The following is a 13,753-nucleotide window of genomic DNA, read 5'->3' as shown; positions in this document are numbered from 1 at the left end:
GCCTCCTGCAGGGGACACATTCTCCCACGGGAATCTGAAGCCTGTAATCCAGAGCCTGGAGTATTGGAGACGAGCAGCAGAGGTGCGGTGAGCGGGCCTGGATGAGGGAGGGGCCTTTGCGCGTTTTCCTGGTCTCTGAGCTTGCTCTTCTGATGGCAGGGAGAGGCAGCACATCCAGCAGGGTCACCGGCGCCGGACAGGGCAGCCCTGGAACCCGCAACTGGTGCCAGAGCCAGCCTTCAGTGGGTCTCGTCACTGTTCCGTGAGGCCGGCTGCTTCTGGGGTGGGCACAGGACGGGGACAGGAGCCTGTGAACCCTGGCCTTTGACCACACTGCTCTGCTCCACGGTGAAATGAGTCTGTTGCTCAGGATCTATGGCGCGGGGGCACCGTGATGGGGGGAGGTGCTGGCAGCACCAGGGCGGGCCAGAGGGAAAGTCACACCCAGAGTGACCGTCACTCCCCTGAGGATAATGGGAGCCCCGGAGTGATGGCAGGGACGGGGACGCAGAGCGGCTGACCTGCCACCCGGTGGCCGGCTGGGCACTGAACGGCAGCTGCAGCCTGATCAGCCCAGGGAGAAGTTCTTTCATTGAACCCGTGGTTCTCAAGCAAACGCCAGAGGGGCCGGGAACAGAGGCTGTGAGGTGCACAGAGGGGACCACTGGCCCACCTGATCGTCCAATCGTCCAGCGTCTCCTCCGCCCTAGCGCCCCTCGGAGGGCACCTGTGAAGCACTTGCTGTCCCACTCTGGGTGGTTCCTCCCCAGGCCTCCCAGCCCTTACTCCCCCGACCCTGCCCCTCCACCTCCCTGACCCCTGAACTAATGGTTAACAGCCATCCATGATCAATGTAAACCTGCGCCTCGGGCCCTCTCTTCTTCAGACAACGTGGGCAACACACGTGCCAGGAAGATGTCCCCTTCTCCACGTCCTTCCCCTAGGTGGGCCTCAGTGTCACCTGGAGTTGGTGCCAACATTTCTTGCAGCTCTGTCTATAAGTCACCTCTGAATGTTTTTCCTCCTCAGACGGCCTTGGAGACTGGGGGGGGCAGGCGGGCTGTGGGGAAAGCGACAATGCAGCAGGCACGGTGGGAGTTGCAGCCCCCGCAGGTACAGCCTCCCTGCGCCCTCCAGACCCGCCCTGCCTCGGGCTCCGTCCACAGCACCTGGGCATGACGACAGAGCACTGTGTGCACATGCAGATACCAGGGGGGCTGGGCGAGAGGTTGATACTTGGCTCCTGATGGGCGGTTCGGGGCTCATGGCCGCCTGGTCGGTCTGTCTCTGTCTCTCCCACCATCAGGCCGTCCACCCCCACAGCAGCCCAGCAGTGGGCAGTTAGCTGAAAGCCAACAGGAGAGACCTTTGGCATTGCTCAAAACCCAACAGACCACAGATTTCCCCTCTGGGGGCCTGCCATGGCCCCACAGAGCGTCCCAACTTGCCTTAGACTCATCGTGTGTCATTAAATGTGCTGGGTCATTAGGCCCAAGGGGCAGCGCTGCTTGTGCTTGGCTTGCACCTGCGGCACAGCCTCTGAGCGGCACATTTAACTGCAGTGCACAGGAGGCCCGCCGGGCACTGCACCTTCCTTTACGGGCGGGCGTGCGAGGCGCAGCAGCTCGTCTTTCCCTCCGCAAGGGATCCCTTGGCTTGCCTGAACTTGCATATAACAGAAACCCCAAGTAACAGTGGCTTGGTCGAGACAGGTGCATCAGCTCCTACATGGGAAATAAGGGGCAAGGCAGTGGCTGGTGCTAGTTTGGCAGCTGGGGGACGTCAGTGTCAATGTCTTTGGTTCTTCTACTGTTTCCCTCGCCGTGGCAAGGTGGTTGCTTTGCAGCCCACACAGCCTCATTTCAAGCAACAGGAAGGAGAACCAGGTGGAAGGGGAGAGCGGTGGTCCCCATGGCAGGAAGGCAGCACTCACAGAGGTCTCTGGAAGACGGACGCTTCCATCCCACTGGCCGGAGCTAAGCTGCCCTGGGTGCGAGGAAGGCAGGGGAAAGGTGGAATTCTCAGCTGGGCGCGTTTCCATCTCCGACAGCATCTTAACCCTGTTGGTGAAACTCAGAAAGAATGAATACGGAACTGGCATTCTCAGCCACACGGAGCTTGCAGGGTTGTTTTGATGACTGAAGGCACTCACTGGCACCCAGAAAGACCTTAGCGAGCTGCCTGGCTGTTATCGCTTTTATTTATCGCTAGGTGCTCAAAAACGTGGAGGGCAGGGGGCTGGTCAGCTCCAGTCACGAATTCGGCTCTCCCTCCTCCTCCTCAGCAGCGGAACCCCTTCCCACTTCTCCTTCTGCACTTTAGAGAGGCACAGCAGGGCTGAGGGATGAGGCCGGTGGATGGAGGTCAGAGGTCAAGAGACAGCCTAAGGCTACGGCCCTACCAATACCCCCATTCTGCTCAGGGTCCCTGGCCCCGAGCCTCCTAGGCAGGGTCTGTGGGTGCAGGCTGCTCCCTTTCTGGCCCTGGAGCCTGGGTGAGGCCCCTCTGCAGTGAGATCACAGCCTCAGCTGATAATCACACCAGCGTCACCTCCTCAGTTGGTGCTGGGCGCTCAGGACGATGCCCCATCCCCACGCCTCCCAGCCCAAGAAGCCGCAGGGGCCCTTCTGCCTCCAGGAACAGTGAGCTCCGGGGGCCTGGAGGCTGAGGCCAGGCACCAGGTGAAGGGGCAGCCCTGGGGCAGGGGCAGGGGCAGGGGCTACTTGAGGAGGCCGACCCAAGGCAGGGGGGCTGAGTGCGCTCTGGCTGCCCTGGGGCTCTGGGCTGAAGGGCAGGCAGTCCCTGGAAAGGCTGGGAGAGCCAGAGGCAGGGACAGAGAGTAGAGGAGAGAAGGACAGGCCTGGAGAGCCCAAGACACTGGGAACAAGCCGAGACCAGGAGGAGAGACACTGCATTTGAGACAGAGACAGACAGACAGACCAGGAGAGGGGAGTCCTGGAGAAAGAAAGGTGCTAAGTGTCAGGCTGAGGAGAGGCTGGCAGAGGAGGTTGGGGAGCAGCCTTGTGGGGGCACCGCCTGCACAGTGGCAGGCAGGGCAGAGCTGAGGGCAGGAGCCGGGCGGATCAAGCCAGGCCTAAGGATGGCAGGGTGTGGCCCTGGCCCGAGGCTCCAGGAGTGCCAGCATGGCTGTGGGAAGCACCTGGCAGGCACCAGCAGCGTCGTCTTCCGCTTCATCTCTGGGAACCTGGCTCGAGGTGAGGGCTGCTTTGGTGGGGCTGGGACAGGGCTGCAGAGGGGCAGCTTTGGGCCGAGGACTGGGCCTGCCTTGTCTGGAGGTGACGGGGACAGGGGTGGGCAGTGGCCCTGGGAGCAGGACCACAAAGAACTGCAGTCTCTGCAGCCAACAGGACAGTGAATGCCAAGCCTGGGATCCCCAACTCCTGGGCTCAGGGAGGGAGAGCAGATGGGGAGGGGCCGGCTTCTCTGTGGGGTACACAGACTCAGGCCCAGCCTGGGCTGGGAGGGAGTGGGGCGGCTCTCAGGCCAGCCCTCCTGTGCACACCGACTCCACTGCCCAGGCCATCCTCACTGGTGACCGTCTCTTCTTCCATCAAAGGCAGAAGTGGTGTCTGTGATGAGGATTGACAAAAATGGGCAAGTGTGTATTGAGACCTCAATATAGAAAGTTCTCAATTAATGACAGCCACCTCCCAAAACCTGTGAAACCCAAGCAACCTGGAGGCCTTGGCAGGGATGTAGGGGGCTCCCCGAGTCTGCGATTGTGGGCCCAGGCCCATGGGAAGCCCCGGAGGCGGGTGATCCACAGCCCGCCAGTCCCACTCCCGGCTTCGGCTCTACCTCCTCGGCCTGCGCCCGGGGCTGAGCAGGACCAAGACCAAGGCTCTGCCTTGGGGACCACGAAGCAGGCACAGGGGTGGTGTCCTGCATGGGGGGACCTGGCATTTGCTGGGAAGGACACGGGGGAAGGGTTGATATCAGGAGCTTCAGATCCTGAAAGGAGTGACCATCAGCCGCTTGGAGTGCTGAGCAAGTGCTGCGGGGACGTGGAGGAAAGCAGGCTAAAGAAGTCAAGTGATTTCCAAAGAGAGATAAAATCAAGTCCCTAAAACAAAGACGAGCTGGCGTAGACATGTGACACGTACATCCCAGGACCTGGTGCTGCCAGCTGCCTATGCTGCCAGAAGATGCTGCTCCACGCTGAGAGGTCACCTGCAGCCGCCGGCAGGGCTGGGCTGCCTCAGCCGCTCCAGGGACGAGGGGCTTGTCCGCCCCTGTTGTCCCTGCCTTGTCCTGAGTGCCTCGCACAGAGCCTGGCACACGAAATACCTGTCGAATTCATGCATGACATTTTGAGAAGCATGCAAACGTAAGATGGAGCACACACTCACGCACACACCCAAACCGGTAGCATAACAGAGGCGTGGAGAGCGGTAGATAGCACAGAGTCTGCAGGAGGAAGGCAGACCCTGCCGTGCAGAGGCTGTGTGGAGCGGGGGGCTCAGTCTAACCCCAGGTGGCAAGTCGGGTGGCTCTGGGTAGGGACTTGGAGAGCCCCGGGTTCCTGGGCCTTCCAGTTTTTCAAGACAGGGGAATACTGTGGCTGCGTGTGCTGTCCCTTCCCAGTGCCTCAGGCTCCTGAGCCTTCCCTTCCTCAGGAAGTTTTTCTGGGGAAGGAGGAACTTTGAAGATAGTGGACCCTGGGCTGCTTCTGTGTGAGGTGAGACACGGGCGGGCCAGGCCCGGGGGAGAGGAATGTGCCCGGGGTCACTGAGCCACTGTGCACGAGCCTCCGAGCTGGGTGCTCCTCCTGGCTAGTGACCCCGAGCATTCCTCCTGCCCGCCCTTGGCCTGGCTCCTCATCTTCGCTGGGGGGCTACGGTGACAGTGCCTCCTCCGCTGGGTGGCCCAGAGGGCTGGTTTATGGCCATGGTGGTGCCATAAGCAAGAGTCTGTATTGCCGAGAGCTCCGGGTGCCTGTGTCATGCCTTTGTCCTGCCTCACAGGCGCTCGGGCTCCTGGTGCTCCCTCTGGCTCCCTCCGCGACGCGACTCCCTCTGTCTCAGTCCATGTTCCTTGTCTTCCTTGGGGAGAGTGAGACCTAAGCCTCGTACCGGATTAGGAGGCCAGGAGGGCTGTTCCCAAGGTGGCCACTGAGCCCCAGCTCAGAACAAGGGAGGGAGGGCAAGAGCAGCGGGTGAGCCTCTGCCCGGGGCCCCAGGTGCCTCTCCTGGCACCGAGGGCTGGGGCTTGCTGGTCGTCCTCTGAGCTCCTCCCAGCTCTGGCGATGCCGGTTCTAAGATCCTCAGCAAGCTGGGGAGGTGCTCTCTGGGAGCCGGGTGAGGAGGCTGAGAGCTGGCTGGGTGTGGACACGGAGGCGCAGTGGAGAATGGGGTGGGTGCCGCTGAAAACAGCACTGCCTGCTGCCAAGGTGTGGAACCACGTGGAGGGAGCCTGAGGCGCTGCAGCCTCTGACCCTCGGTCCACTCGCTGGGGCCGCCGCTCTTCCCTGCCATTTGCATTCAATTTTCTGCAGATCCTGTGGTCGCTTTTCAGGTGTCAGCAAATACTCAGGGAATCCCTTCCAACCCGGCACCCTCCTTTGCTTCGGGACTCCCTCCTGCCACTCACGGCAGCCTGGCGGGTTGGGGAGGAGGAGGCAGGGTGTGGTGAGCTGTGGGTGGGTCTCGGAGTCTCTATGCCCTTCCCAGGCCTGCCCAAGGTCGCCACCGCTCAGCGGCCCCTGCCACCCCTCGGCCTGTCTCCCAGGTGCTGAGGCTGCTCCTCTTCAGTGGTCCTTCTTGTGGGGAGGATGGGACTTTGAAGACGGATTTCCCGGGAACATCTCCTCTGGCTCCATGATGGCCTCTGGGTGGGTGCCCAGTTCACTGTCCTCACCTTGACAGCTGCCGGCCAGTGTAGCCAGTCACCACCCGACCTCCTCCAGGGGCAGATCAGACCCAACTGGCCCCGCATCCCCCAGACTCCAGCGGCACATTCAGATCACCACAGGCTTCTCAGAAGTCCCTGAATTGGAGGGAGGAGGGGACTGAAGCCCCCAGGGTGGGAGAAGAAGGAAAAACCTGCAGCACCCCACCCAGCCTTCCCTAGGCCCTGTCCTCCCCGCACCCCAGCCTCTCCTCCCTGCCCACCCAGCCTTCCCTAGGCCCTGTCCTCCCCACACCCCAGCCTCTCCTCCCCGCACCCCCAGCCTTCCCTAAGCCCTCTCCTCCCCACACCCCAGCCTCTCCTCCCCGCACCCCCAGCCTTCCCTAAGCCCTGTCCTCCCCACCCCCCAGCCTCTCCTCCCCGCACCCCCAGCCTTCCCTAAGCCCTGTCCTCCCCACCCCCCAGCCTCTCCTCCCCGCACCCCCAGCCTTCCCGAGGCCCTGTCCTCCCCACCCCCCGGCCTCTCCTCCCCACCCCCCAGCCTCTCCTCCCCACACCCCCAGCCTTCCCAAAGCCCTGTCCTCCCCACCCCCCGGCCTCTCCTCCCCACCCCCCAGCCTCTCCTCCCCACCCCCCAGCCTCACCTCCCCGCACCCCCAGCCTTCCCTAAGCCCTGTCCTCCCCGCCCCCAGCCTCTCCTCCCCACCCCCCAGCCTCACCTCCCCGCACCCCCAGCCTTCCCTAAGCCCTGACCTCCCCACCCCCCAGCCTCTCCTCCCCGCACCCCCAGCCTTCCCTAAGCCCTGACCACCCCACCCCCCAGCCTCTCCTCCCCGCACCCCCAGCCTTCCCTAAGCCCTGTCCTCCCCACCCCCCAGCCTCTCCTCCCCGCACCCCCAGCCTTCCCTAAGCCCTGTCCTCCCCGCCCCCAGCCTCTCCTCCCCACCCCCCAGCCTCTCCTCCCTGCTCCCCCCAGCCTTCCCTAAGCCCTGACCTCCCCACCCCCCAGCCTCTCCTCCCCGCACCCCCAGCCTTCCCTAAGCCCTGTCCTCCCCGCCCCCAGCCTCTCCTCCCCGCACCCCCAGCCTCTCCTCCCTGCTCCCCCCAGCCTTCCCTAAGCCCTGACCTCCCCACCCCCCAGCCTCTCCTCCCCGCACCCCCAGCCTTCCCTAAGCCCTGTCCTCCCCGCCCCCAGCCTCTCCTCCCCACCCCCCAGCCTCTCCTCCCTGCTCCCCCCAGCCTTCCCTAAGCCCTCTCCTCCCCGCCCCCCAGCCTTCCCTAAGCCCTGTCCTCCCTGCCCCCCAGCCTCTCCTCCCCCCACCCCCAGCCTCTCCTCCCCGCCCCCCCAGCCTTCCCTAAGCCCTGTCCTCCCAGCACCCCAGCCTCTCCTCCCCACCCCCCAGCCTCTCCTCCCCCCGCCCCCCAGCCTCTCCTCCCCGCCCCCCAGCCTCTCCTCCCCCCACCCCCAGCCTCTCCTCCCCGCCCCCCCCAGCCTTCCCTAAGCCCTGTCCTCCCTGCCCCCCAGCCTCTCCTCCCCGCCCCCCAGCCTCTCCTCCCCCCACCCCCAGCCTCTCCTCCCCGCCCCCCCAGCCTTCCCTAAGCCCTCTCCTCCCCCCGCCCCCCAGCCTCTCCTCCCCCCGCCCCCTAGCCTCTCCTCCCCCCACCCCCAGCCTCTCCTCCCCGCCCCCCCAGCCTTCCCTAAGCCCTGTCCTCCCCGCCCCCAGCCTCTCCTCCCCAGCCCCCAACCTCTCCTCCCTGCTCCCCCCAGCCTTCCCTAAGCCCTCTCCTCCCTGCTTCCCGCAGCCTTCCCTAGGCCCTGTCCTCTCAGCCTAGGGAAGCCTAGGCCCTTTCCTCCCCGGCCCCCCAGCCTTCCCTGCGCCACCCTCTGTGGGTGAAGGGTTGGGTCACGGAGCCGGTTTTGCAGCCCCTTAGTGTGGCCTGCAGAGCTGGTCCTGCATCTCTCACTGCATCTCTCAAAAGCAACAGGAAAAGTTACATTTAATACCAGATATAACCAGATATGAGCACGGAATTCACACCAAGAAAGCACCAGCCCTGTGCTCTGGGCCACTCACCCTATCACAGGGCAAGTGCCCCGGATGGAGCCCCAGAGACAAGGCTAGGGTGCAATGGAAGAAGAGGGGTCAGGGCTGGGGCTGGGGCACCCGACGGAGGCAGCAGAGACCAGAGGTTTCACACAAAATGGGGCACATCTGGCTCGAATTGACAAAGCGTCATTCTGACGCACTAAAATGCAATTCTGCAAATAGATACGGAGTGCGTATCAAGGTTCTGTGGAACTCCTTAACAAGGAGACGAACACGCGGCTCTTTAGAGGGTGGGAACAAAAGGCAGACAGAGACAGGACTGCTCAGTTACACAGACGGGACATGAAACAGACCCGGGTGAGTGAGGCCACTGCCTGCAGGCTTGTCTTCTCTGCCACAGGGAGGAGGAAACCACGGCATCTTATCCGTGTTACGGGCCTGGAAGACATCGGAGCCCTTAGTTCTGCCTCTCCGAGAGCCAGATGCCCCGACCGCCATGCTAGATAGTGCCTGGCGGGACCTCAACAGGCACTCAGTGCTCCTCAGGCCACAGTTCCACGACTCTTAAGCATCTCATCTCTGCCGCTCATAGCTCTGTGTGAAGCAAATTGCTTCTAACCCCTCTGAGCCTCAGTTTCCTCATCTGCAAAATGGCCATAAGAATAACGAGGTTGGCAGGGCCTGGTGGCTCATGCCTGTAAATCCCAACACTTTGGGAGGCCGAGGTGGGCAGATTGCTTGAGCCCAGGAGTTCGAGACCGGCTTGGGCACACAGTGAGATCCCATCTCTACAAAAAATACAAAAATTAGTCGGACACGGTGACACACACCTGTGGTCCTAGCTATTTGCTGGGAACATGGATGGACAGATCGCTTGAACCCAGGAGGTCAAGGCTGCAGTGAGCTGTGTTTGTGCCACTGCACTCCAGCCTGGGTAACAGAGTGAGATCCTGCCTCAAAAAAAAAAAAAGGATGAGGTCACGGTGGAGGTTGTTGTCAGAGGCACGTGAAAAGCCCTGTCCCCTCGGGACAGCCTGCTGCCCTCCCCACCCTGCTGTGACCTTGGACAAGCTGCTGGGTCTCTATGCATCTCAGTCTCCTCATCCATCAAATGGGCATAATGGAGAGTGGTTTTAAGGAGTCGATCAGTGTCCATAAAGGGCCAAGGCAGGGCTGCCCCCGGCCACAAGGGCAGGGCTGGTGATAGCGGGACTGGTTTCCAGGCCCTGGGTGGGGCCTCGGTTTCCCTGTCTGTGAAGTGAAGCTGGAGAGAAGGATTTTCACGGTCTAGGACCAGATGTCTATCCCGTGATTTCTCCCCTCCCCGCTTATCCAGGCACAGGGGCCAGGGAGGGGGGTGTGCTTGTGGCTCCTGCTCGTGGGACGGGGCCTGCCTTCAAAACACCAGCCAGCCCCGGCCCTTGGCAGCTCTCCCTGGCGCTTCCGGTGCTGTGAGGCCCTGTGCCTCTCCACTCAGAGCACTTCTCAAACGCTTCCCCAAGGCCTTGCGGACGAGGCAGAGTTCGTTAAGAGCCACTGCGAAGGCCGGGCGCGGTGGCTCAAGCCTGTAATCCCAGCACTTTGGGAGGCCGAGGCGGGCGGATCACGAGGTCAGGAGATCGAGACCATCCTGGCTAACCCAGTGAAACCCCGTCTCTACTAAAAAATACAAAAAACTAGCCGGGCGAGGTGGCGGGCGCCTGTAGTCCCAGCTACTCGGGAGGCTGAGGCAAGAGAATGGCGGGAACCCAGGAGGCGGAGCTTGCAGTGAGCTGAGATCCGGCCACTGCACTCCAGCCTGGGCGACAGAGCGACACTCCGTCTCAAAAGAAAAAAAAAAAAAAAAGAGCCACTGCGAGCAGGCTGAAGCTCTTCTTTACCCAGGAATTTGGGATTCTCCAGGAAGAATGGGCTGCTGTGGTCCCAGCCCTCGCTCTGGCCTCCACCCACCCAGCCTCCCCCATTGCCTGCCTCCAAATGGCCAAATAGAACATGTAGGAGGGGGGTGGACAGGAACTCTATGGGAGGGTCAGCGGAAGGACGAGCTGACGGGTGAGGTGGAGGGGGCAGCCTCCAGAAAAGTGCAGAGCCACCTGCCCAGGCACAGGGCCCTTTGGCCCCATGGCCACCTTCCTAGCGCCAGGCCCCTCCCCAGTATGCTGTGCATGTAGGACCCACACCCCTGCCCTCTGGGGTGCAGGAGGTTGGGAGTTTTTTCGGAAGGTGGGGAGAGGAGACAGGAGCAGCTTTCAGAGGAAGGTGGGAGGGAACGTCTGTGTGTGCTTGGGGCGACCAAGGAAAAGGCAGAACTGCGGTGGCAGAGAGGGCAGTGGGTGCCCAGGGTTCCGCTGCGGCATTGCCCAGGCTGGAGCCCGCAGGCCTGGCCACCCCTCCGGGAAAGGGCCCCTCCCGCCGGCGTAGGAGCGCTCTCTGCAGGCGTTCCGTCCTCTTCCACCAGGGGCAGCAGGTGCCAACGCGTCCGCCTCCCGGACCACTTCACTCCTTCAGGTCACCGGCTCCGCCGAGTTTTCTGTTCCCACCCGTCACAACGTTGGGGCTTAAAGATGCCAGGATCTGGCATCCCCGGGATGCCACCTGTCTTCCGGGATGTGTCCTGGCTCCCAATGCCCTGAGCTAAGCCCCAGACAAGCTGGGACCCTCTCCCCAGCAGCCCCTGCCCTGGTCCCTATGTCCCCGCAGGCCTTGGGGTGGCCGTGGCCTCGTCCCTTGTCACCCCAGAGGCAGTGGTTTTGAGACATCATCTAGGAAGTCCTGTCCTCCTGTATGGACGAGGGGCCAGCTCCTGCGGGCAGGCAAGGGGAGGGCCGCCAGGGCCACGTGCGGGGCTCCTGACTTCGGGGCCTGCACCTGACGGGGCGGGGGAGGCTGAGGGAGCCCGTGGCCACTGCCTTGGACTCCCCACCACGCAGATAGACCGGGGCTCCCCGCCTCCCCTCCGTGGGCTGGCGGGGCCTCTGTGGGGAACGAGGAGAGATGGGCCATGGGCTGACTTGGTCAGCGAACTAAACGGATTCCCTGTCGCAGACTCAGGTTTCATTCTTGTTTGAAATAATGCTGAGTAGTTTTTCTTAATAACGTGAGATAGTTTTTTAAAAATAATTTTTTCATGCCCTTGCTTTGCAAAAAAAAAAAAAAAAAAAAAAATGGCAGTTTTGGCCGGGTGCGGTGGCTCACGCCTGTAATCCCAGCACTTTGGGAGGCCGAGGTGGGCGTATCACAAGGTCAGGAGATCGAGACCAGCCTGGCCAATATGGTGAAACTCCACCTCTACTAAAAATACAAAAATTAGCCGGGCCTGGTGGCGGCGCCTGTAGTCCCAGCTACTCGGGAGGCGGAGGCAGAAGAACGGCTTGAACCCAGGAGATGGAGGTTGCAATGAGCTGGGATGGCGCCACTGCACTCCAGCCTGGGCGACAGAGTGAGTCTCCGTCTCAAAAACAAAGCAAAACGAAACAAAACAAAACAAAAGACAGTTTTATGGCCTCTTCCAATTTGGGAGGAAATGCAAAGGGCCCAGAACCACGGTGGCAAACTCCTGGCTGGCTGAGGCTGGGCTGGGAGGTAGAAGGGAGCTCCAGTCCCTTGCTGGCTGAGTGACGGACAGGGACAGTGTGGGGAGGGAAGTGTCCTGGCTGGGCCCCTGCCTCCCTTCGGAGCAAGGTGCAGCCGCGCTGGTGGGGTCCACAGGCCTGGACCCCAAATCGGCTGGCTGAGAGCTGGCCGTCCCAGAGAGGGATGGGTTTGGGCCTGGGCCTGAGCAGTGACGGGAATCCTGGGACTGGAGTAGGGACTGGCGGAGACGGTGCAGGAGCTCATCTGAGCAGCAGGGAGGCTGTGGCATGGAGTGCTGGCCGCAGCTCAGCCCAGCAGGAGGGGCACGGAAATCTGTGCTAACCTCTAAGCCTAAGAAAGAACACAAGAGGACAGTCGGGGGATGTCCCAGCAGCTTAGGGTCTGGCTAAAAGCTGGGTATCGTGTGAGGAGGGTCCCGGACAGGCAGGAGGTTCAGGGGGCCAAGGCAGCCATTGTCCCCTACCCCCAAAACAGGTTGCCTGGAGTGAGGCAAGATGCCCACGGCAGGGGGCAGGTCAGGGCACATTCACGCACACACACACTCAGTCACACACACATACACATACACAGTCATACACTCACACTCATACACATACACACACACACACAAATACATATACACGCTTATACACTCATACGCATATACACTCATACACACATACAAATACATACACACACTCATACACACATACACACGCTCATACACATACACACGCTGATATACACATACACACTCATACACACCTATACACACACACATACACACACAAATACATACAAATACATACACTCATACACACATACACACACTCATACACACTCATACACATACACATGTACAAATACGCACACTTACACACATACACACTCATACACATCTATACACACACTCACTCATACACACAGTCATACACATACACACACTCATACACACATACACACACTCATATACACACTTATACACATACACACACTTATACACACATACAAATACATACACATACACACACTCAAACACATACACACATAGACACACATATACACACTCATAAACACAGACACACTCATAGAGACATACACACACACATTCACTCATACACACACTCATATACACACTCATACACACATACATACACATTCACTCACACACACATACACACTCATGCAAACATACACACACATACACTCATACACACACATACACACACTCAGACTCACATACACACACTCATATACACACTCATATACACATTCACTCATATACACACACTCATACACATACACACACAGACACTCATACATGCATGCATACACTCACACACACTCTCATACACACATACACTCACATACACATACTCATACACACATGCACACATACACGTGTACACACATGCACACATACACACACCCCAGCACACACTCTCACATGCAGACACACTCACATACACATACACTCCACTCGGGAGGGCCAAGAACAACTTCAGGTTGGGCTCTGGGAGGCCGCCAGCTCCCAAATTCCTAGTGCCCATCATGGCCTACAGGGCCTGTGGACCTGGCTCGGCCTGCCGGCCCTGTTCTCAGATGGGGAGCCCTATCCTGCACTGCGGCTGTGCTTGTGAATGGCGGTGGGAACGCCCATGGCGGGGTTGTTCTTGACTTGGTTCCTTGTTCCCCGCTTCCTACCTAAGGTCTCCCCAGAGGGCAGGTGTCCTCTGGCCACCTAGCCCAGGGGCAGCTTCAGAAACATAAACTGGAGTCTGCCACCTCCTGCCAAAATCCTGGTTTCCGTTGGTCCTCAAATAAATTCCAAATGTACCTCGGCCTACAGGGCCCTGTGGGACCTGGCTCTGCCCACATGGCTGAGCCCCTCGGCCCCAGTTGGCGTCCGCCTGGAACTCCCCTCGCTCTGCCCTTCCTCCGCAGGGCATTCATGCGTGGGGCCTTCGCTGCCCCCAGCACCTGCACCTTGGGCCGCTCTCCCCAGCAGGGCTCAGTTTACGGGTCTCCTCCTCAGAAGCCTTGACCCCTCTTATCACCACAGTGCTCGGCCACCCAGTCAGATTGCATGGGACCAGTCCCTCTCTCGCTGGAGGACTGAAGGCCGACTGTTCACTAGACCTAGACTGTGCCACGTCTACGGAACAAGGCTTGAGTAGGTCACCATTCTAGGCTCCATTCTAGGCACCCTAGGTCAACCTGCCGACTCCCAAGGTCTCTGCAAGTCCTGATGATGGTGCCTTACA

The 13,753-nt window shown here is 60.7% G+C and overlaps 1 protein-coding gene and 1 long non-coding RNA gene across 4 annotated transcripts in view; one reads left to right on the top strand and one right to left on the bottom strand.

The window, feature by feature from the left end:
• Positions 1-13,753, top strand: part of LOC105490018 (potassium voltage-gated channel interacting protein 3) — a 92,382-nt gene that overhangs the window by 17,884 nt on the left and 60,745 nt on the right. The window lies entirely within an intron of this gene.
• Positions 175-1,383, bottom strand: LOC112428073 (uncharacterized). Of its 2 annotated transcripts, none has more exons than XR_011612158.1 (4): positions 1,170-1,383; positions 860-1,060; positions 522-727; positions 175-373 (listed from the first exon to the last, which is right to left on the bottom strand). It is a non-coding gene; the product is annotated as an uncharacterized lncRNA (long non-coding RNA). The 2 variants fall into 2 exon arrangements; XR_011612157.1 differs by having other exon boundaries at positions 522-640.

This window comes from Macaca nemestrina, chromosome 13 (assembly GCF_043159975.1).
Source record: "Macaca nemestrina isolate mMacNem1 chromosome 13, mMacNem.hap1, whole genome shotgun sequence".
NCBI lineage: Eukaryota > Metazoa > Chordata > Mammalia > Primates > Cercopithecidae > Macaca > Macaca nemestrina.
The sequence above is the reverse complement of the archived record's forward strand: the minus strand, read 5'-3'. Positions and strand labels throughout refer to the sequence as shown.